The 22,369-nt window shown below is 38.8% G+C and overlaps 1 long non-coding RNA gene across 1 annotated transcript; it reads right to left on the bottom strand.

Moving 5' to 3' along the window:
• Nucleotides 1-6,548: 6,548 nt before the first annotated feature.
• LOC121051050 lies at nucleotides 6,549-7,690 on the bottom strand. Its single transcript, XR_005804938.1, has 2 exons — nucleotides 7,239-7,690; nucleotides 6,549-6,787 (listed from the first exon to the last, which is right to left on the bottom strand). It is a non-coding gene; the product is annotated as an uncharacterized LOC121051050 (long non-coding RNA).
• Nucleotides 7,691-22,369: the final 14,679 nt, after the last annotated feature.

Below are 22,369 nucleotides of genomic sequence, written 5' to 3'. Positions count from 1 at the left end.
TGGGCCAGACACACAAATAGGGATTTACTTGAACACTTTATTCTTTTTTTTTTGGCCCTCTTATCTTATATTATTATTCCACTTCTTTAAAAACAAAAAGATTTAGAGAGAAACAGGACTAAACCTTGTTAACAAAAATCCATTTACAGACAAAATTACAATTGAATTATGAATTATTAACGAAGATAAATACAATACTATCCAAAAGACATTTAAGGATTAAGGATAAATGTACTATAAAAAGAAAATCACTTACAATGAGGAAAAGAGGCCCAAAAGAACAAGAAAATGGAGGCAGAAAAATGGGCCTAAAAAAAGAAGAAATAAAAAGCAAATCACCCGCAATGAGGAAAAGAGGCCCAAAAGAACGAGAAAATGGGGGTAGGAAAAGGGGCCCAAAAAAGAAATAAAAAGCAAATCAGCTACAATGAGAATCAAACTTATACTAAGTTGGAAAGAGAGCTAATTGCCAACTGAACTACAAAACTTTCAAGTGGTGAGGGCCCTTTCATAAATAATATAGTTGTACAAAGAAGTATATATGGCCCCAAAATTTGGGGGCCTTGTTCCATCGCACACTTTGAACAGCCTCAAAGTCGGCTTTGGGATCGATCTGAGCACAGTAAACCCCGATGTTGCCACTCCAAGCGAGCTCCGCTTCCAAGAGCCAGCAATCAGGTTGTTCATGCTTCTCTCTAGGTCCAGGCAGCACCAACCCATGCCATCATGCCATCTCGCTACTGCTCTTTCCCGTCAAAAACTCCAAGCTCCCAGGACGATGACGTCTTCAACCTGCAACCTTTACTCTGGCCAGACCACCCAATTCCAGACACACGGTCTCATCTGGCCAGTCTAACGCAGCCGCCGCAAGGGCGTGCTGTCGGACCGGGCATGCACCCTTGATAGAAAACTTTTGCCGCCGCTAGGGTTTTTTAAGAGAGAAGAAGTTTTCTCTCAGTATCTTGGGCGGAATATGGCTAGTATATATCCAAATATATCCAAAGTGTCCGGCTTTGAGCAAAATGTAGATTGTATTTTTCGATTTCGGAGAATAGATTATGCAAATATTTTGGGGTGTACAGTCAGAAAAGAGATGCAAGTACAAGAAAGCTGGCAAGTACCTCATACTATTCTTCACAACATTATCAATTGAAAGCATACATCCAACAAAGATCAAGTTATGGATAAAATTATTTCGAAGGCCACACACACACACATATAGTGGAGTTGCCTACATTTCAAGGGTAATTAAGAAATAAATTTTTACTTATTAAAAGATAACGTTCCCATTCAAGAATTTTTAATTTCGCCTCTGTGACTATATGACAGAATATGTGAGATTGAATGATGTATAGAGCAAGTCCATTTTGTTTAGCTCCTGAAATTCTATGAAGGCTAATCATATGGGGGACATATCACATATGATGGAGTTCTGATCAAATCTGGGTATTTCCTTTCATTGTGGAGCACTCCCTTTACGACACTCGTTTGTCTGAAATACACAGATGAGCCGAGGAAGAAGCATGTCCCAGCCAGAGAGTATGATCGAGGATGTAGCTGTTGCAGGGGCATGCTTCTTTCTCAGCTCATCACTTCCAAGTACACAAGTTCTTCCTTGTAAGCGTGATCCACAACGTACGTGACTGGGAAGAGCGCTACATCCATCGTCATCACGACCTCTACCAGAGTAAACTGGACTACTACTACATCATCATTGTTGGCCTGGAAGCTTTTGAATTTGGCCTATTCAATCTCTTTGCCAGGCGGAAGGTGTCGACTAGTAACAGCACTTCCGGGAGTGGCAGAGGGAGAGACAACTAGTCTACTAGAGAACCAGAATCTCCTGAATTAGAATCTTATTGTGCTACTAATTTGTAAAAATATGTGATTAGGATTCTGGGTATGAAATATCTAAATTGGAAATATCTAATTTGTAATCTACCATATTTGTTTTCTTCTTCTTTTGAGCTATAACTTTGTGCTTGTCTCTTAATTACAACAAACTCAAAACCGGTTGGAAATTTCTTCATATTGGCAATAATATCCATTCACAAATTTTCCACCCAAACAACCGCTGATGCGTACGTCTTAAATTTCCAAATTTTGGGAAGGCTCGTATGAAGGATAGAGCTAGATATGTACAGGTACAGCCACCAACGTAGGATCGGATAAGAAACCGTATATGAGTTATGAGTACTTGATCTACACACACGTACATAATACGTATTTTCACGTTCAAAGTTGGAGCTAGCTACTGTCTTTGAAATTCGCGTGAAGCTCAAATGGTAGATGTAGAAACACCCTTTGGATTTGCTTACATGCCTCTAAAAGTAAACTTTTCAGGTCATTCCCGCATCAATTAGTTTCCCATATATCCTGCAACTGCCAAACTCACAAAAACACATCACAGATTCGGAGGGTAAATAGATATTGACAAATTAAAAGTAAAGCAAAGACGCCCAGATAGTTAATCTCAAAACAGACAATCCAGATCCAAATAGTATACATATCAAGTGAGAGAGGTCAATAATAATGAGAGCTCCCTTCAATCCAATCAAGGAAAGGAGGAGGAAACCTCTGCTCCTATGTCATGCAAACCCCTAAGCTGCGCATTAGGTCTTCTTTATCCTGCGCAACCCAGAGGTATTCATGAATTAGGAGCAGTGTACGCCATCTCTACTCCTGCATTTGGATCGAAGGAAGCTCTCATCTCTCCATACCCCACATGACCTAAATAAAAGAGGGAAGAAGAAAGTGGGTTTTGCCCGAATGTGGTTGAGCAATGGGTCTGAAGGGAGGTACTTAAATAGGAAAAGAGCACCGAGTAGAAGAGGAAACCCTAGCTAGTAGGTGAGAAAGGATAAATGGGCTGGATTGAGAAATAAATATAGACATCAATGGGCAATGGCCATAATGCGAAGGGAAATCTGTTGGTTAGATTTTTCTCATAAAATTTTCTGACAAAAGCGTGAAGCATGGGGTTGGTTTTGGAAAGAGAGAACGATAATGGTAAACAATCTGACAGGGTAGCTAGGGCATCTCTCTTTTTGATAAAGGGTGAGAAATTGAGACAATTTTCTGGAAAAGCTAGATTTTCCTTTGGATTTGTCTGGATCATGGAGGCCATGTAAAAGAGAATCAACGGGTTCATAATTAAAGGAAATCCATTGTAACAAACCTCATAAAATTAGGGGGTGAAATTTGCACACCCCTTTTTACATTCTACACACTCTTTCTCTATTTTTAATATTTTTTATCAATCCACTATATTTCTCTTCCAAAACTACCCTTCTCTCTCTCCCTCTGATCCAAATCTCAGACTCTCCACCCTCCCTCCTGGTTTCCACTCGGGCAATCCACTCTTGGTTCCGGATGTCTCGCTTTCTCTCCCTACTCTCTCCCCCACCATTCCCAGATCAAACTGCGTCGTTCAGTCCGCGCTGCCTCTCACTCCGTCCAAGCCAATCAATCTCCGCTTCTGCGGTCTCTGGCGAGAGGCCTTCGGGTTCTCCTCGCTCAGCCAGTCCGACTCGCACCGCATCCGGCTCGTGGCGGCGTCGTCGTCCAAGAAGGTTTGGGCGCCTTGTCTGGTAATGGAAGCGCTCCGAAGTTGTTCAACTACAATTTGCTCATCATCGGCGCCGGCGTCGGCGGCCACGACGCTGCTCAAATTTCGTGGCTTTTTTTTGTTGGGTTTGAGTTTCGTGCAATTGGGTTTCATCGAAAATGGTTCTGACTTTATAGGGTTTTTGATCGAATTTTTTTTGGGTTTTCAATCTGTTTGGTTTCAATTCAGCTTGCGTTTTGTGAGTTTTGGGGTTTTGATTATAGGGTTTATTTCGCATGTGGGTTTTGGTTTAGGGGGGAATGGTGACTAATGGAGTTGTTTGGTTCTGGAGAATAATAAAGATTCAAAATTTCCTTATGCTTTTTGTGGCTTTGAGTCAATCGATTATTAGCTTAAACCTGATTGTAGTAGCTTGGATCTCTGTGATTTTGCTTGAGTAGACTGTGTTAGCAAGAAATGGTTAATTTCTGTCTGCTTCTGGTTCTGTGAGCTTTGTGTTCGATCAAATACATTTGTAGTTCATTGTCGCCGATCAGTCCAAGTTATTTGGCCTTCACCATTCGTTTTGATGATGAAAATTCAAGTAGTAAGCTTGAAGTGTGGGTTGCCCAAGTGGAAACCGGGAGGGAGGGAGAGGGGGGAGAGAGAAGGGTTGGATCAGAGAGAGAATGGTAGTTTTGGAAGAGGAATATAATGGATTGATAAGAAATATTAAAAAAAGGCAAAGGGTGTGTAGAATGTAAAAATGGGTGTGCAAATTTCACCCCCCTAAAATTAACAGTTTAGGAAAAGAGCGAACGATAATGGTAAACAATCTGACAGGGTAGCTAGGGCATCTCTCTTTTTGATAAAGGGGTGAGAAATTGAGACAATTTTCTGGAAAAAGCTAGATTTTCCTTTGGATTTGTCTGGATCATGGAGGCCATGTAAAAGAGAATCAACGGATTCATAATTAAAGGAAATCCATTGTAACAAACCTCATAAAATTAACAGTTTAGGAAATTGTAAAAGCACTTGTACGTTTGGTAATATTCTCGTTTTAGCGACCTTTCTTTCTTTCGGTTTTATTTCTTGAGCTGAAGTTTGCTGAGTTCTCTGTTCATCATTTCCTATCATATATGGCGTGATAGAGGAAAAACAAATTCTAAAATAGAAAACATGTTATTGAGTATATAATTTAGAGTTTTCTTAATTCTTTTTTCGAGACGAAATTTATCATGAGTTATAATTTTGTGCAACGACCCAAAAGATGGTATGAGATATGCCATTTACATTTTATAGTGTACCGGCAGGAATTAGGTGAGTGATAGCCCTTTGTTAACATATGGCTCTTTCTAATTTAACGATTTTTTTGAAGGAGTGTTTATATCAGTTTCTCCGAAATAAGTTTTTAATTAAAAGAGTGTTAATAAAAAAGAATAGAGAACCAGAGAAGTTGGTTTGAGAAAATTCAACAAAAACTTTGGTGTCACATTACCCTCATATATTAATTCATATGACGTACGTATCTAGGAACTAGGAAGAGTAAGCACATTATAAAAATTCCATAGAAATTGGGACAGATCTCTAAAATTCGTGTTTAATTACATTATGTAGTTCCACACGTCTTGGCTAGTACTATTTAGGTATTCAATTAACCTGGCAGGGAGGATGCAATTTCATTTATTTAGGTATCCAATCAATGAATGGCCCATTGCAAGGGACACATGCCATACACATGCATGTTCTAGTTTGATCTCGCATCCCTAAAAAGAAAAGGAAAGAAAAGAGAAAATGGCGTGTATACGTGTTTGGTGTGTAATGACTCGTGTTAATGTTTGTTTGGATTTTGGAATAATTGTGCCTTTGTCCAAAGATCACAAAGTAAAATCACACTAAGTGAAGTTATAATTCGATTAACGATAAACAAGAAGAAGAAATGACTCAACTCACAGCAAGAATATTGTTGACAAAATTCGATTACCTAGACTGACTAATTTTTTAAACCATTAGTCGATTATGATAACTCCACTAGTGAAAGCATTTAATCTCTCTAGCTGATCTCAATAGAACTTCTAATGTTGGAGTTGCATTCCTCACAATTTCTATCGCTTAGCTTAAACTTGAGAGAAAATTTCGAGCTCGTTCAAAGTTAAGTCATTACAGCAGTACAAAAGTAAGCTCTTTTTCACACCCAATCATCGTAGTACTTGAGTTAGCTAAGTAATTCATAAACTCTATAGCTTAACTCCTCTAGAAGTCATGAAATCGATCTCATTCCCACACTGCTAGTGTAACCTTCACTGTTATCCACCTAACTAGTGCACCAAGTTCCCCTTCATTTTGATCCGGCCTAGCCTCTTGATCTATCCCTTGATATTGCTCTTGAATTTTTTATTTATTTTTTTATTTTTAGAAGTGATAACTCTTATCTTTTGGCACATGTCTGTTTTCGAGCTGTGGTATTTACATTCACGAAGAATGTGCAAGTAAAATGGAATAACCCGAATAAAAAGTAAAGAAACTTTGGTGAATATTACTTGTCCTTTAAGATGCTCTAAAATTATATTTAAACATCTGCGACAGTCTCAATGCTTCATGAAGTGACAATTTCTACATTCTGAAATGAAAAATACGCAATTTCTACATTAGTGGTCAGAAAATGACAAGAAGTTCATTTTAAACGTAGGACATAGGGTAGCTAGAGAGCAGTAACATGGTGTTTTTAAATCTGAGCATCTGTATTAGTGGTACCTGTTAATTGATGTTTTATTTTTTTGGTTATTAGCTAGTGTTTGTACTACATATATATTCGAATCACATATATGTAGCTAGCTAAGTGGTTGGCTGTCCATCTTTATGGTCATGAGGCTCTGCCGTGCGTTTGGCAGAAAAGCTTGATTGGTGAATTTCTTATACTTACTCAGTGACTTGTAAAAAGAGAATATATGTTATAAAAGTGGAATGGTGACTCGAATAGATATTTTCTGCAGCCAGGACGTACGAATAAGATATCGACTATGATCATAATGAAAATGTTAACTTAAATCATAATGAAACTATTGGAGGATAGACCAGATCCAAGAATCTCAAATTTGCTACACTAAGTTTGAACTTAATTATCATCTACGAACTTGAGATTTTGGAGCTCGCAAATGAAGCCACCACAAAGGACCCGGTTATCTCGCTGAGTTTTTTTGAAGTTCGCACGTCTTACTTTTAGACCATATTTGTATCTTCCTGTATATGGAAAAGCAACGATCAAAATATCAGAATTCATGAAAATCTATATATATGAAAAAAAAATATTCGATGAAAATATCGAGAACAATCAGTACTTATAAAAACAGAAATTTTGAGAAAATATTGAAGATATTTTAGTGTTTTACTAAATCTGATAAGGCAAAAAAAAAAAATTAAAAGAAAGAGAAATGTTTAATTGCCCAAACAGAAAATTAATAGAGTTAAGGAAGACCAGTGGGAGCTCTCTTCACCACAATCCCAAAAGATCAAGGTATAGCCTTCGTCTCCTAGCTCATGCAAACCCTTAGAATGGCCACATGCCCATAGCTTTCGTGGGCACTCAAGGGTATTCATGAACCAGCAGCCGTGGTCTACCGTCACCTCCTTTTAGCGTTGCAGTGAAGAGGAGCCCCCAACTGGACCCGACTAATTGTTACCCCAAACCTACCATCGATCACCTGACCTCCTTTCAGATTTGGCTATGAGAAAATGTGCAGACTTTGGCTACGACAGATTGATACTCTCTTTAATGTGACGTATTAAAATGTGCTGTTATTTTGTTTATTAAAGTAACCAAACTGAAAATTAATAGAGTACGGAAGACCATTCAGAACTCACTTCACCACAAGGCAAAAAGATCAAGGTAGCTAGCCTCTGTTTCCTACCTCATGCAAACCCTTAGTATGCCGACATGGCCATAGCTGTCGTGTGCACCTAAGGGTATTCATGAACTAGCTGCCGTGGTCTACCATCACCTCCTTTTAGCCTTGCGGTGAAGACGAGCTCCGACTGGAACCGTGCTCATACTCTGAACCTACCATCACCGGCCTCCTTTCAGAGTTGGTTATGAGAGAATAGGCAGACTTGAGGGGTGTTTATATAGACCACGATTTGGGTTGAGATGATATCACGGTCTTTGCTTTTAACAGGCGTCATTAAAGAAAGAATCCAATTGTGATGGATTTTTCTTGTCCAATTTTAAAAGTTAAAAGTACAGCCAGGGAAATTAATGGATGCTGATACGCAACGGTTGCTTCTACTAGAAAATGAGAAGTGAGAGGGAGAGAGGTCAAGAAAAGGAAACTAACTGATCAAAAAAAAGAGAAGGAAACTAAATGTTGACAGTGGCTATTAAGAAGTTGCGGTTGGCTAATTTCTAATGAAGATGTTGGAAAACATAAATAATGGACTATACGGAGCTTAGGTCAGATCGAGAGAAGCTGTATCCCAAATATTTGTGGAAACAAGAAGGTAGTTCAAAGACCAATTTCCGTCCTGCAACAGAAAGATATAATAAATGTTTTGTAAACGAGATTCAAAGTTAGAATTTAGTATGGATAGTTGGACACGTATAAACAAGAAATCCCTACATAAATGGTTGTGGCCGGAAAACGTTTATTCATGGTCTGATCGGTCCATTTTTAGATTTTTTTTTTGGATATTAATAAAAGAATTATTGTACCTTTAAAAAAAATTATAAAATTTCAATCAAATCGAAAATTATTTAGTTATCTAATAAGTAACCGAATTGTTCCCAATAAGCATGCATATATGGCAATCTATTTTCTAGCTCTTTGTATGTGTTTGGTGAAAGGGTGGTTTCATCGGTATGTACTATTTCTGCCTCGATCGTGGGGACTAGATAGAAGTAAGATAGGGAGTAAGTGTTGGTGCAGACACATGAGAAGTATAGTAGTTCACTTTGTTAAGGATAATTGTTAGTACAATAGTAAAAATTTAGTATAGTCTTATTTGTTAGTTAGGAGACTTTTTTTACAGTTGTACTACATCTCTAGCTACAGGTATAAATAGATGCAACTGTACTCCTATTTCTGTAACAAGTTACAAAAATACTTGATACCAGTTTGTTGCTTCTTCAATTCTCTCTGCTTCTCTATTTCTTATGCTAAAGCTAACATGGTATCAAAGAGCCAGGTTCGATCAGGATTGAAATTTTTCACCGGCGACCTAGATTTCCTTCAAGAAATTCATCCTCTCTATTTCTGTTTGCTTATGATTAAAGCATTCAAGCTATTCAGATAAGTTCATCGTTCATTTTCGTAGATAGAGTTATGAAATTTCATCAAGATTGTTGACATTTGCTGTTGATTTCTTACATCGGAGCCTTGAAATTGTGTTCTATGCACTCTATTACTGATTGAAAAAGGTTATTCCTGGAGATTTGTTAAAAGATTGAAGAAAAGTGAAAACCCTAGATATGTTGAAGAAACGCATACTTTGATTCTATTACTTGTTGAACAATCTGATACTAGTTCATGTTCACTGCCTGAATCCTTACAAGATTATTGCTAGAATCGATTATATTTAAGGGAACTTTGATTGAAGCCCAGAACTTCCTTGAATTTTTGGGATAATTTTCTTTGGTTCTGTATATGGGTATTTCTGTATGAGAGGAGTATATGCTCATTTTGGGCTCCTATTGAAGAATGCTACTCAGTTATTACAAGTTTTCTGCCAATTATTGAAGTTTGTTGAGGTGTTCTCTCTGCCCTCAAATCGTGGCTGTATTGGTGTCTTGATAAGATTGGGTTGTGGTATAGCTTCGGGACTTCAAATCAAGATGTGAACCATTTGAGATAAGTTGGGTTTGCATTCAATGATTTCATACAAAGCTAAGAAGGGCTTCAGTACTAGTTAACAATTGGTCTTGGTTATCAGTTTTGTGAAGAAAATTTTAGTAGCTTTCATATTATTGTTACTCCAGGTTTTGGAGTAGGTTGTCTGCTGGTTATTCAAGATAGGAATTCCTGTTTTCTCTGCTTTTCTACATTAAAGGAATCATATTGTCAGACTTTCCCACTGAATCATGCATCAGAACAGTGGGCTCCAGCTTTCTTTACTCTCCAAATTCAGCAATGTAATCACAGTTCGCTTGGATGACACTAATTACGTAACTTGGAGATTTATGCTCGAGTCAATGTTGGTAGGGTGTGCTCTAATGGGATACATTGATGGGTCTATTCCGTGTCCCCCACAATACAAAACAACAAAAGAGGGTTGTATTAGCTCAGAGCTTACATAAGACTTTAAGGATTGGAGGAAGAATGACTTTGCTTTGATCACTTTACTAGCTACTACTTTGTCATCTGATGCACTTTCATTCATTGTTGGGAGTAAAAGATCTAAAGAAGTGTGGTTTTCACTCGAGTAGAGATATGGTAAACTTTCGAAATATAAAGCTTTTGAGCTCAAGACCTCGATGCATAAAATTCAAAAAGGTAATGATAGTATTGACAAGTATATGCAACGTTTTAAAACTGTGAGGGATCAACTTTCAGTAGCTGGAGTTTCTATTCTTGATCAAGATATAGTTATTTTGATTTTGAATGGATTGCCTTCTTAGTTTGCTACCATGAAAACTATAATAAGGATCAAAAAACAAAAATCTCTGTTTCAATTAGGGCTGGGACAATTCGGGTTTGCCGGAAAAAAAGCAAGAACCGAGACCGAACCGACGAGACAAAATTCGGGTCGGTTTGATGATTTCTAATCTCTGAAACCGAGCAAAATCCGAACCGACAAGAATCGGTTCTATTTCAGGATTCTTCGGTTCCATTTATGCTTGAATCCCGATCTAAATCTATCTGAAAATCTGGAGAAATCTTGATACCAGAAGAGAAGATCAGTTTAAATTGATAAAATATGCCTCTGGTAGTCTGGTAGTCTTGTACAACCACTATAAGACTGGAATAATTGATACGAAGAAGAAGTGAAGAAAGAGGAGGAGGAGGAGGAGGAGAGAAGAAGAAGAATGGTTACAGCGAAGAAGAAGAAGAAGAATGGTTACTGCGAAGAAGAAGTGAAGAAGGAGGAGGAGAGAAGAAGAAGAATGGATGCGGCTAAGAGGGAAGAGAAGGGGGAGTATGATTAAAAAGAAAAAGAGAATAGAGAAAGAGAAAGGGATGTAAGTGGGTGGCCGACAAAGACAAATGGGAGTCAGAGAGATAGAGATAGAGAGAGAGAGAGAGAGAGAGAGAGAGAGAGAGAGAGGGGATGAGTTTAATATTTTTTTTTGAAAGGAGGATGAGTTTAAATTTTTAATACTTTAATCAAAGAAGAGGGAGGCTTGTAGCAACAAAAAGAAGAAGGAGGCCCACTTGCTGACAGTTTGACACCAAACAAATTAAAATTATACAATAATGTAATAAAATCACATCGGTTCGGGTAAAGATGAAAATTAATTATAGGAACCGGAACCGAACCGACTATTACTCTACGGAACCGAACCGCAGCAAAACAACTAAATTATGATAGAAAACCGACCCGAACAGACCCAAACTAGCCGGTTCGGACCGGTTCCTCGGTTTTTCGGGTCCAAAGTCCCAGCCCTAGTTTCAATGGAAGAATTAAAATCTCTCTTGTTAATTGCGGAAGATGAGATTAATCAATCTGTGAAGTCCATTTCTTTGTCTTTGGAGGCTGCTATGGCTGCATTTGATGATAATTTCAGAGGTACTTTAGCTTCTCATTCTTTGAATAATAATTTACCTAATTCCGAAATGGTTAGCTCATCTACTACACATGCTGCTACTCTTACAGGCAATTCTTCAAAACCTGTTACTCAATTTGGTTGTGTGCCTCAACCGACTGTTATATCTACTACACCTGGGTATGTTTCTGCATCAACTCATGCTACTAGTACTATACATGCCTCTAATACTATGATGCTTACGAGTAGTGTTGCTTCTCCTACTGGTTGCACTATGCAATACATGCCTAATTCTGAGTTTATGATGAGTGTTGCTCCTGCTGCATTAAATGGCTGCATCATTTATCCTTCTCCTTCACCATACATGTTCAATGTCCAAACTCAAGATGTTGGTTATTCTCCTTATAATAATGGTTTGGTTAAGTCACAAGTCAACTCAGAATTCATTCAACCCAATGGTAGAGTTCAATATAATGGAGGATTTATTGAACCACATGGTTCTTTTTCATGTCAAAATGATGGCTTTATGCAGCAAGATCCTAATAATTCTCAGAAAAGCAATGATTCTTGTGGTCAAGAAAAGAATAATGGCGTCTATGGACAGAGAAATAAGTCTAGTTCTGATGGTGGGAGGATTGATCCATTTGTGCACAATAATAAAGTTTCTCAAGCAAGATCTAATGACTCTCAAAGTGTGTGTTCTAGCAAAATTTGTCAAATATGTAAACGATTTGGACACTTTGTTGGAATTTGTCCTCAAAGATCTGCTCCTCGGCAAATTATTGCCTCTGGATCTTATATGCAGTGTCAGATTTGCATGAAGTCAGGTCACAGTGCAGCTAAATGCTTATACAAGCATAACTATACTTTTCAACCACCAAATTATGTCTCAGATGCTAGTCAAAGTCTTCCCTTGCATATTAACAATGCAACTCCAGCTTCCTCTGACCTCTCCAAATGGCAACAAGAACTGATCAAGGAAATTGAAGCTTTTCCGATGCAAGGCACTTGGCGGTTGTTATCTACTCTTTTGGATCAAACTACACTACATTGTAGGCAGGCAGCTTATCCTATGAAGCTATGCCAATCACTGCCACTCATTAATCCTGGTTGAAACCAATATCATGGGTTACTATATTGCTGAAGTCTTTGGCTCTTTGTTGATGCAATCTGATGGTACCTTCTCTCCCATCAGCTTGAGGGAGGGTGTTAAGGATAATTGTTAGTAAAATAGTAAAAATTTAGTATAGTCTTATTTGTTAGTTAGGAGAATTTTTTACAGCTGTACTACATCTCTAGCTACAAGTATAAATAGATGCAACTGTACTCCTATTTCTGTAACAAGTTACAAAAATACTTGATACCAGTTTGTTGCTTCTTCAATTCTCTATGCTTCTCTATTTCTTATGCTAATGCTAACACACTTCTCGTTTTGTGACCCAGTAAATTACAAGTGTGTGGGGATAATTTCTAAGTGGGAAGAGATGTCCCTTTTATAAGTAAGGGAGCCTCCCTCTCTAACATATTTTTCCATGTGAGATGCTAACATTGTTATTCAAGTGTATAAAAGCTTACTATGAAGCATATTATTGTTGTATAGAAGCTTACTCCTGGCGAGGTCTTGGTCAGCTTCCAACATGACGAGGCTAACTCAGGTTTCGGTTTATGAGATGCATATCTTGTTCCGGTTCCACTATGTCTTGTGGGTCCACTAAGAGGGTGTTACTATGCTTGGCATAGTAATACTAGATTTATGTACAAGTTTTCAAGTAAGAGGAATTTCTTGGTTGGGGTATTACAAACTTGATGTCCCAGGCATATATAAGTGACATCCAAGCGGCGCCCTACTCCTACATGTACATCGACATATTTGTCTCTAATGCATATATCATTCAATTTGAAACTCAATAAAAATTACATTTCTTTTTTTTTTTTGAAAGAAAAAAATTCTTTATTTCATCTAATTTAGTCAAAAGGTTTTTTGTTTTTTTTTTTGTTTTTTTGTTTTAAAGCAAACTGACAAGTCTTTATTAAATAAAAATATTACAACGGAGAGATGTAGAAGCTACATCGAAATGAGAAATACAAAAAACAGTATGAAAAGCAACAAAAAGAGATGCAATTAAGCATTTGATCCAATTTAGTCAAAAGGTTAGAAGCTCACATCCAAAAGAAAAACAAAGGTCAGAAGCTCAAACTTTTGATTGTCTAACTTGATTGTTTTTTTTTTTTGCTCATTCTCTGGTAGTGAAAGAAATTTTATTATCCAAGAGAAAGAAAATAAAAATCAAGAAATGGCTGCATAAAAAAAATTACTGAAAAGAAGAGGATAATGAGGCTGAAGTCAAGGGGAGCCTCATCTGCACATAGCTAGTAACTGTTACAATTTATACACTCTACAATTTAAAGCCTTGTCAAAAAAAAAAAGTGATACATGAGGCTAGAGTTTAGGCGTTCAGCCCCTATCGGCTTATGGTATCTGTAATCGTTAGTTTTACATTAGGGGCATGAGTAGGTCCTCTTCTCCAGTTGAGGGAGTTGAGATTTTATGGAGTCATCCATGTCATTGTAATCTCTTAACTTAATGAATTATCTTCTCCTTCTCTTAAAAAAAAAAAATCTACCGTCTTTACCATGTGCCACACTACATTAATTTAAAGTTTTTAATAATACTAGCCTTCTTCATACATGCAGGAGCATGTATAATACTTTAAAAAAAAAATTAAAAAAACAAATAAATGAGATAAAACAGTTATTGCAGAGAGAAAATAGTACGTGGCGTGGGAGAGAAAAGTGGGGGTTGTGTGATAATTTCTTTTTAATTTTTGTAATGAAAATTCATTTTGTAATTGTCATATTTACCCTTGAGATTTAATTTATTCTTAAAGTTCTTTAATATTTCAGGATTAAATCTGTCAAAAATTTTAATTTTGGCTAACAAAACCTCCTCTCTTAATAATAGTATAGATTAGAGGTTCACAGCAGGGGAAATGACGAATTTGATAAGTATGTTTTGAACTTACAATCATTGTCCTTTAACCTCCAGCGTTGGAATTGCAGTGTTTTTCTTACCACTATGTCAATAATATTTGGAAATGAAGTGCGCTAATTAGTGCTACTAGTTGTGAAGTGCTATAAATATACACACACACACACTAATTTTCTTCATACATGTTCTGAATGTATAATTTTTTTTTTTAAGAAAATGAAAAAAAATAGATGAAACACAATAGTTATTGCAGAGAGAAAATAGTGGGAGAGAAAAGTGAGGGTTGTGGGATCATTTTTTTAAAAAAAATTTCTTAATAAAAATCTATTTTATAATTATCATATTTACCCTTGTGATTTAATTTATTCTCACTCAGGGTTAAATTTGTCACTCAGGGTCAAATTTGTCAAATGTTTTTATTTTGGCTAATAAAACCTCTTCTCTTAATAATAGTACAGAAGACATATATATATATATGTATATATATATATATATTTTATGAATTCGGAAGTCGTTCCTAGAAATTAAAAAAAAATCCCAAAAAATATAAAAATATATCATGCATGAGAAATTTTAAATACACACCTCTAATCACTTAATACACATCCTTATTATTTTATATTTCAAATTAGATTTTGTAGGTAGGTTAAATGACCAAAACAGACATCTATGCATTAGAAGAATAAAAAAAAAGTCATATTTTCCTTATATTAAACTATTTATGTATAAATTGTTAGATAAACACAATAAATTTCTATACATGGCCTCCTAATTTAATACAAGAATAAAGTTAGAAATGTTTAAGGAAAACCTAATTTGTGTTTAGCCCAAACTCTAGGTTACTTGACCTATTGGTAATAAGATTTAATTAGAAGGATCTAGAATCTTAATCAATGTAGAATTACTTTCCTTGTATGATTGAGATTCTATGCATTGTAATCCTCTATATAAAGAGGCCCCCTATTATCAATGAGAATACACAGCGATTATCTCTTAATTTCTGATTTCCTAAAACACGTTATCAGCACGAAGCCCTAACCTTGAAACAAATAGCCAAACCCTGATTCAAGAAGATAAAAACCTTGAATCTGAATACAAAACCTTGAAGCATTTCTTCCTCCACCTCACACCTTGAAGAACTCAATCCCAGGAGTCCAGAACCGGTAGCCCCACCTCAAGAACCGGCCGGAAAACCACCGAACCGGCCATCGGAAGCTCTATACAACTAGCAGCAAATATTCCACTGGTTCACCATCTTCCAGACCTCCAATTTCCACCAAATTATGGTAGCAGAAGCCTCTCAAGTCAAAGATTCTGGAACCGGAAGAAAAAGTGAGAAAACCGGCCTAAAAGTGAGTGAACCGGCCGACTAAATCTCCTACAGAAAACCGGCAGAAAAGAGAAGAAAAGAAAAGAAAAGGAAAAAAAAAAAAAAAAGGGAAAGGAAGCCCAGAAGCCCAAGAAGCAGAAGCCCAAGCCCATGGTAGAGGCCCACTTCCACGTCAGCAAGAGGACCCACTGCCACGTCAGCACGGGGATCCACTGCCACGTCAGCGGTCAACGGTCAACTTCGGTAAACTATTTTCCGGCGACTTCCCGGCACATTTCCGGTGACTTTTCGGGCCATTTTCCGACCATTTTTCCTGTCAAATTTTCTGGCGACCTATTTCAAGATATTTTTTACTAAACGTTCCCCTTTTTTTTAGAGTTTTTAAATTCAATTTCTCTTCTTTTTCGGGGACTTGCAACCTTCCTTCTTCTACCCCCCTTTCTTCATTATAGGGGAGACCAAATTAAGCCGAGCTGTGGGGGTTCGTGCTCACTCCAAGCTTAGAGCTTGTTGAGATCTCCAAACTTAGAGTTTGTAGAGAATTTATGATCGACCACTTACATAATTGTTTCGATCTAATCCAATATCTCTTGGAATCAAATTTCTTGGAAGCGACTACGCTCGGAAATTCCTAATTTCTTGGAAGCGATTACGCTTAGAAATTTCATATGTTTTCGTGGTAGCCTATTTCGCTCCGAAACTAACCCTAATTTTCTTGTTCTCTTTCGGGATGAGTAACCTGAACAAATTGGACTTTGCTCCATTGGGAACAACTGGCTCTGGATATCACAGGTGGGTTCGTGATATCCGCCAGCATCTCAAGGCTGTAGGAATCTTGGATATGATTCTCGAGCCTAGCCAGGACGTGATAACTGTTGAGCAAGCTCAAGCTTTGGAAGCAAATAGAGCAGCCTTAGAGGTAAATAAGGCGAAAGCCATCATCCTAATGACTCGTCATATGGATGATTCGCTCCAGTACGAGTATATGAATGTAAAAGACCCCAGAAGGCTGTGGGTCTCACTAGAAGAAAGATTTGGCAACGTCCGTGACTCCTTACTTCCTGACCTAGAAGTGAGATGGCATAGCCTCCGTTTTTGTGATTTCAAGTCAGTTCTTGACTATAACTCGGAAGCACTTCGCATTAAATCCTTAATGGAATTCTGTGGTAAACAGATCACAGATGCGATGTTGATTGAGAAGACTCTCTCTACCTTCCCGGTCTCTGCATTGATGGTTGCTAAGAACCATCGAATCAATGTTAATACAAGACGGATCACAAGGTTTCATGAGCTCATTGGAGCTATGAATGTCGTTGAAAAGCATGACAATATCCTTGTGAAGAACTATAATTCAAGATCCGTGGAAACAGAGCATATTCCGGAATCCAATTATAGTCGCACCTCTAAAAGAGGGCGCCAAGAGCGAAACCCTAATCTTAGGGATACTTCTGGACATTCAGGTCCATATAATCGCTCTACTTGGGAAGGTAACCGCCAAAATAGGCGAACACGGAACCGAAGAGGTAAACGTGGAAAGAGAGAGGGAGGCAAAGCCTCTGGCCATGTTGGTGGCGCCACCAACACTAAGAGCCATCTAAATGACGCTTTCAAAGCAACTCAATCAATGGAGTTCGAGCAAAGAGATGTATGTTCTCGATGTGGAGTGTCTGAGCATTGGGCACACATTTGTAGAGCTCGTTAAGAACTTGTCACCGCCTACAAAGCATATTGTGAAGCAAGAGAAGCTCACTATGTGGAACAAGAAGATCAAGAAGATGATCTAGGGTGAAGGGTTGAAGACTACAAATCTGGCTAGGATCAATAGATCGCCAATTCTGTTTAAGTCTTTATTTTTCCAAGAGATGTAGTAGGCGATTGCCGTATTACTTTTTATTAGATTAGATTTTCTTTGATCAAAGAAACAATGATGTACTCCGTTGGCTTATGAATAAAATTTCGAGTTCTTTTCATTATGACTCAATTTTGATTCTGAGCATATTACTTTGTGACTACGATGGCTGGGCCATCAATATTAATTCAAGGACATGGAATAGCCCAAGTTCCACTTGCCAAATGGCACCTTGATTACAGTTATCACAAAAACTGTCTACGCTCTTAGGGCAAATCGTATCCTATGAATAGCCAACGAATTCCATGAGAAAATGCATGTCGAGAACCGAAATGAGTTCCTTTGCAATACCTTTAATGATTGCGAACAAAGACGCATCTTAGAGAAGTTTATGTGTCTCTCTAGTGGATTCTATGTCACTATTCGAGCTATTAATCCAATAAAGTTATGAGAGAAGATTTCTTGGATTTAGACACATATTGGCTTTGTCACGACAGGATAGATCATCCTAGTTCTGATATGATGATCCGTCTACAAAAGACTTCACATGGACATCATTTCTTTCGAGCGAAACGAAGAATGAATCAAAAGTTGATTTCTAGACTAAGTGTGACCGACACAGCTGCCTAGGGCACCGCCTCTGTCCACCACCAGCCTAGGGCTGGCGCAGTCTATATCCATCACGCCATGGATAGCGTTCATCATGGTGATGGCGCCCCAGGTGATGCTGCAATCACCAACTTGCTTCAAATAGCGTTTTAGACGCTCAGGCCTAACCAAAATACTCAATGGTTGCTTCTAAGGCCTCTCGCTCATTTTACAAAACCCGTTCCTTAGGGAAATTAGGACTGAGACCGTCCTATACAAAGGATATGACAATACTCATTCTGTTCTTACAAAGAATCCGTAGGGATTTTGTGGATTGATTCAACCAACTTGCGGACGCTTAAATATTTCATGATGTTGGTTGGCACGCAAACACGCCGGTCACGTGTTGTGCCATTGTCCACCTATAAATGCTGCTTATGCTACACTCCTAGCACATATCATATGACAACGGGCACACTCCCCAGATCATCCTATTCAGTCAATTGGATTTGACTATGCTAGAGAGTTTACATCGAAAGACTTTCAATGGATATTGCAATGGGCTTGATGTTGGACATCACATTCCCATGTACACACCCAATTGGTCTCGCGGAAACGCCTACGATGGTAGTCCGAATATTGGTAATGCGCACCAATCTTCTTACATCTGCTTGGGATGATGCAATATCGCATGCAGCTAGCTAATTTGTCTACGATCTACCGCCACTCAATGTATCTATGCGTTACAGCTAGTGACTGGGTACACGTATTTTGTACTTACGCACATTTGAGTGAGCCATTTATGTGCCGATTGCACCGCCACAGCGCTCTATGATGGGTCCTTACAGACGAATGGGCAACTACAATGGATTTGAGACTCCAACAAATGTCCGACACTTAATGCCTTTGCAAGGCGATCTCTTTACCGCTAGATTTGCGGGTTGTCACTTTGATGAGACAGTCTTCCCGTCGTTCGGGGGAGATAAGAACACATATGTTCAACAGGAATGACAAGAATTGTCGTGGTCTGTCCCCACTATGTCTCATCTCGATCCCTGTTAAAGTGACGAGATCACACAAATATGCTGCAAACATGCCTGCAAGGAAGGACGTCCCTACAAGAGGACGTAGCGCCACCCTACATGGAGGTAGGCATGGCGCCAATGCCAAAGAGAGTGGCACTCTGGCGTTACAGGCCATGGCCCCAGCTAGGATGCGTGGGAGGCCCGTGGGTTCGAAGGATACATTGGCACAAACCAATCCTTGAATCATCGACACTCAAAATCCGCCTCATGAGAATCTTCCAGGTTATAGTTATCGTTGGGGGACGCCTCAACGTTAGAACCTATTCCTGAGAATATAGAGCTCTATGAAACTTACACTAGTGTACATAAGACGTGGGATAGAAACTCCATCATAATTGATGATGTAGTTGCGTATTTCGTTGCGCATGAGTTCGTTGAGTCAGATGATATCGAACCACACTCCGTTGATTAATGAATGCCAACGTAGAGAAATTTGGCCTAAATGGAAAGATGCGATCCAGGTTAAGATGGATTCTCTAACGAAGAGGAAGGTTTTCTGAGCCAGTTATGCCAACACCTCCTGACATAAAACCTATTGACTAATGGGTCTTCGTTAGAAAGCGTGATGAGAAAAAGAGATGTCAATCTCGCCTTATGGCGCAAGGCTTCTCACAAAACGCCCTGGAATCGACTACGATGAGACATGTTCTCTCGTAATGGATGTCATTGCACTCCACTACCTTGTCAGTTTGGTAGTTTCCGAATAACTGAACATGCAGCTTACAAATGTGGTCACTACGTATCTCTATAGGGATCTAGATACGGAATATACATGAAGGTTCTTGGCGAACTTCATTTACCCAAGTCAAGAGGTTCTAGACCACGGAGCGCGTTTACAATAAGGTTGAAACGCTCACTAATGTGACTACTTGATTGGGAAGGGATATGCCCACGCGTTTCTATGACAAGTTTCGGATTCTATCGCGGTTCATGTTGGACATGATCTTTATTAGAAGCCCTTAAAGAGTTAAGGGAAACCGCTGAACACTTGAAATCCGTAGTTTGAGATGAAGGATTCTGGGAGAACACGATTATGTCTCGGTTTAGAACTTGAGCATCGTGTCGATAGATGCTTAGGCATTTTGACAAGGTCAAGCCTTCAAGCACCCCCATGATCGTCCATAGTCTTGATCCTGAAAATGATCATCTTCGTCGAAAGGATGATGACGAAGATGTGCTACAGGCAGAAGTGCCTTACTTAGTACAATAGGCGCATTATTGTACTTATCCCAATGCACAAGACCGGACATCTCATATATTATGAACTTGTTAGCTAGATATAGCTCTGTGCCAACGCGACGCTATTGGATTGGTGTAAAAGATATCTTTCGATATTTGAGGTGTATGATTGATATGAGCTTGTTTTATCCCTACAAAGAGATGATGGATTTGGACCCATCACACACCAGGTACGCCACCAACACTGGCCTGCGTCCACTATCCCTATCCCAAAACGACATGTGTTTTGGAAGGTTTTGCTGATGTTGGGTATCTCTCTGACCCACACAAAGGTCATTCCCAATCCGGTCAAGTGTTCACCATGGGAAAAGACCGTGACATCTTGGAGGTCTACAGAATAGACTCTCTAATCGCTATATCTTCGAACAATGCAGAGATCATTGCTCTTCACGAAGTGGTTCGTGAATGTATATGGATTGGATCCATCATTACGCATGTTCGAAGCAATTGTGGTTTGAAGTCTACCACAGATGAGCCTACGAGCATTTAGGATAATGTTGCTTGTTTTGAAAAAATGAGGCAAGGCTACATCAAAAGCGACAAAACCAAGCTTAATCAGCAACAACAGGCTCTCCTTGAGATCAAAGTGAATTAGGTTCGATCTGAAGACAGTGAGGCAGACTTGTTTACTAAGTCATTGCTCAAATCTACGTTCGAGAAACATGTGGCAAGAATTGACTTGCGGAAATTATCTGAACTCCCATGATCGTAGTCATCAGGGGGAGGCGCAGACATCAGGGGGAGATGTCTACATGTTCGTCTCGAATCGTGAAGGGTGTGTTGTGCTCTTTTTCCCCTTCGACCGAGGTTATTTTTGTCCCACTGGGTTTTTGTTACTCGGCAAGGTTTTTAACGAGGCAACGAGAGAAGCACCGCGTTTGGGCAACACAAGGGGGAGTGTTCAAGGAAAACCTAATTTGTGTTTAGCCCAAACTCTAGGTTACTTGACCTAGTGGTAATAAGATTTAATTAGAAGGATCTAGAATCCTAATCAATGTAGAATTACTTTCCTTGTATGATTGAGATTCTATGCATTGTAATCCTCTATATAAAGAGGCCCCTATTATCAATGAGAATACACAGCGATTATCTCTCAATTTCTGATTTCCTAAAACAAGAAACTATCTAATTTAATTTTTCCTTATATAAATTGTAATTAAATGAGGTTAGAAACCATAATATTTAGAATTTCAAAATTAATGACATTAAATGTTGGGAAAAAAATTCAAACAGTACCTAACATTTGGCCCATTAGTAACTTTAGTACCTGACAAAAAAAAATATCACTTTGGTACCTGAAGTTTGGACCCCGACCCAACTTTAGTACCTAAAACACTGTTGGCCGTTTTTTTTTTTTTGAGAAATAGATAACGTCATTAACTTATCCATGACCAGAAGGCACATACATCACAAGCTGTCTCATACCAACAGTTCTATATGGCACAAGCTGCCAAGCAAATGACAAGTGACCCTCACTGTAAACAAATGCGCGCACTTATTGAGCCTGACTACAAAAAAATCAATCCTCACTACTAACCTCTCTTTGAAAAGTAGACCTAGTCGCCTAAAGACCTCAATTGGTGTACAACTAGAGAAAACTAAGATGAAAGTAATAGAACACCAACTTCCTAGTAGTAGGCAAGAAGACCAGAAAAACCAAAAGCTTTCCTTGGCCATGTTCTCGAACCTCCAGCTACTGGGTAATGCTCCTCCAGGATCCCAAATACGAAACCCTGAAGAGACAGGGTCAAATCGCAGGGTCCGCCAAAGAGCCCCAATCCAACAGAAAAACACTCCAAGCCCATCTGATTGTAGCCTTAAGATTGATTTGGACCACCACAACCTTTTGGGCTTCCAAAATGATTTGGGCACCCAACCTGATTTGAGCCACCCAAACCCTTTGGGCCCCCAAAATGTTCTGGGCACCTCACTTGCCGCTCCTCTGCCGCGTACGCCAGACGCTTCCGTGACCACTTCTCTGCCAACCCCGGCATCAGATGCAACCACCATCCTCGAGGCAGACACCCCACCTGCATACTCTGCATACTC

Source organism: Rosa chinensis, chromosome 1 (genome assembly GCF_002994745.2).
Source record: "Rosa chinensis cultivar Old Blush chromosome 1, RchiOBHm-V2, whole genome shotgun sequence".
Taxonomy (NCBI): domain Eukaryota; kingdom Viridiplantae; phylum Streptophyta; class Magnoliopsida; order Rosales; family Rosaceae; genus Rosa; species Rosa chinensis.
The sequence above is the reverse complement of the archived record's forward strand: the minus strand, read 5'-3'. Positions and strand labels throughout refer to the sequence as shown.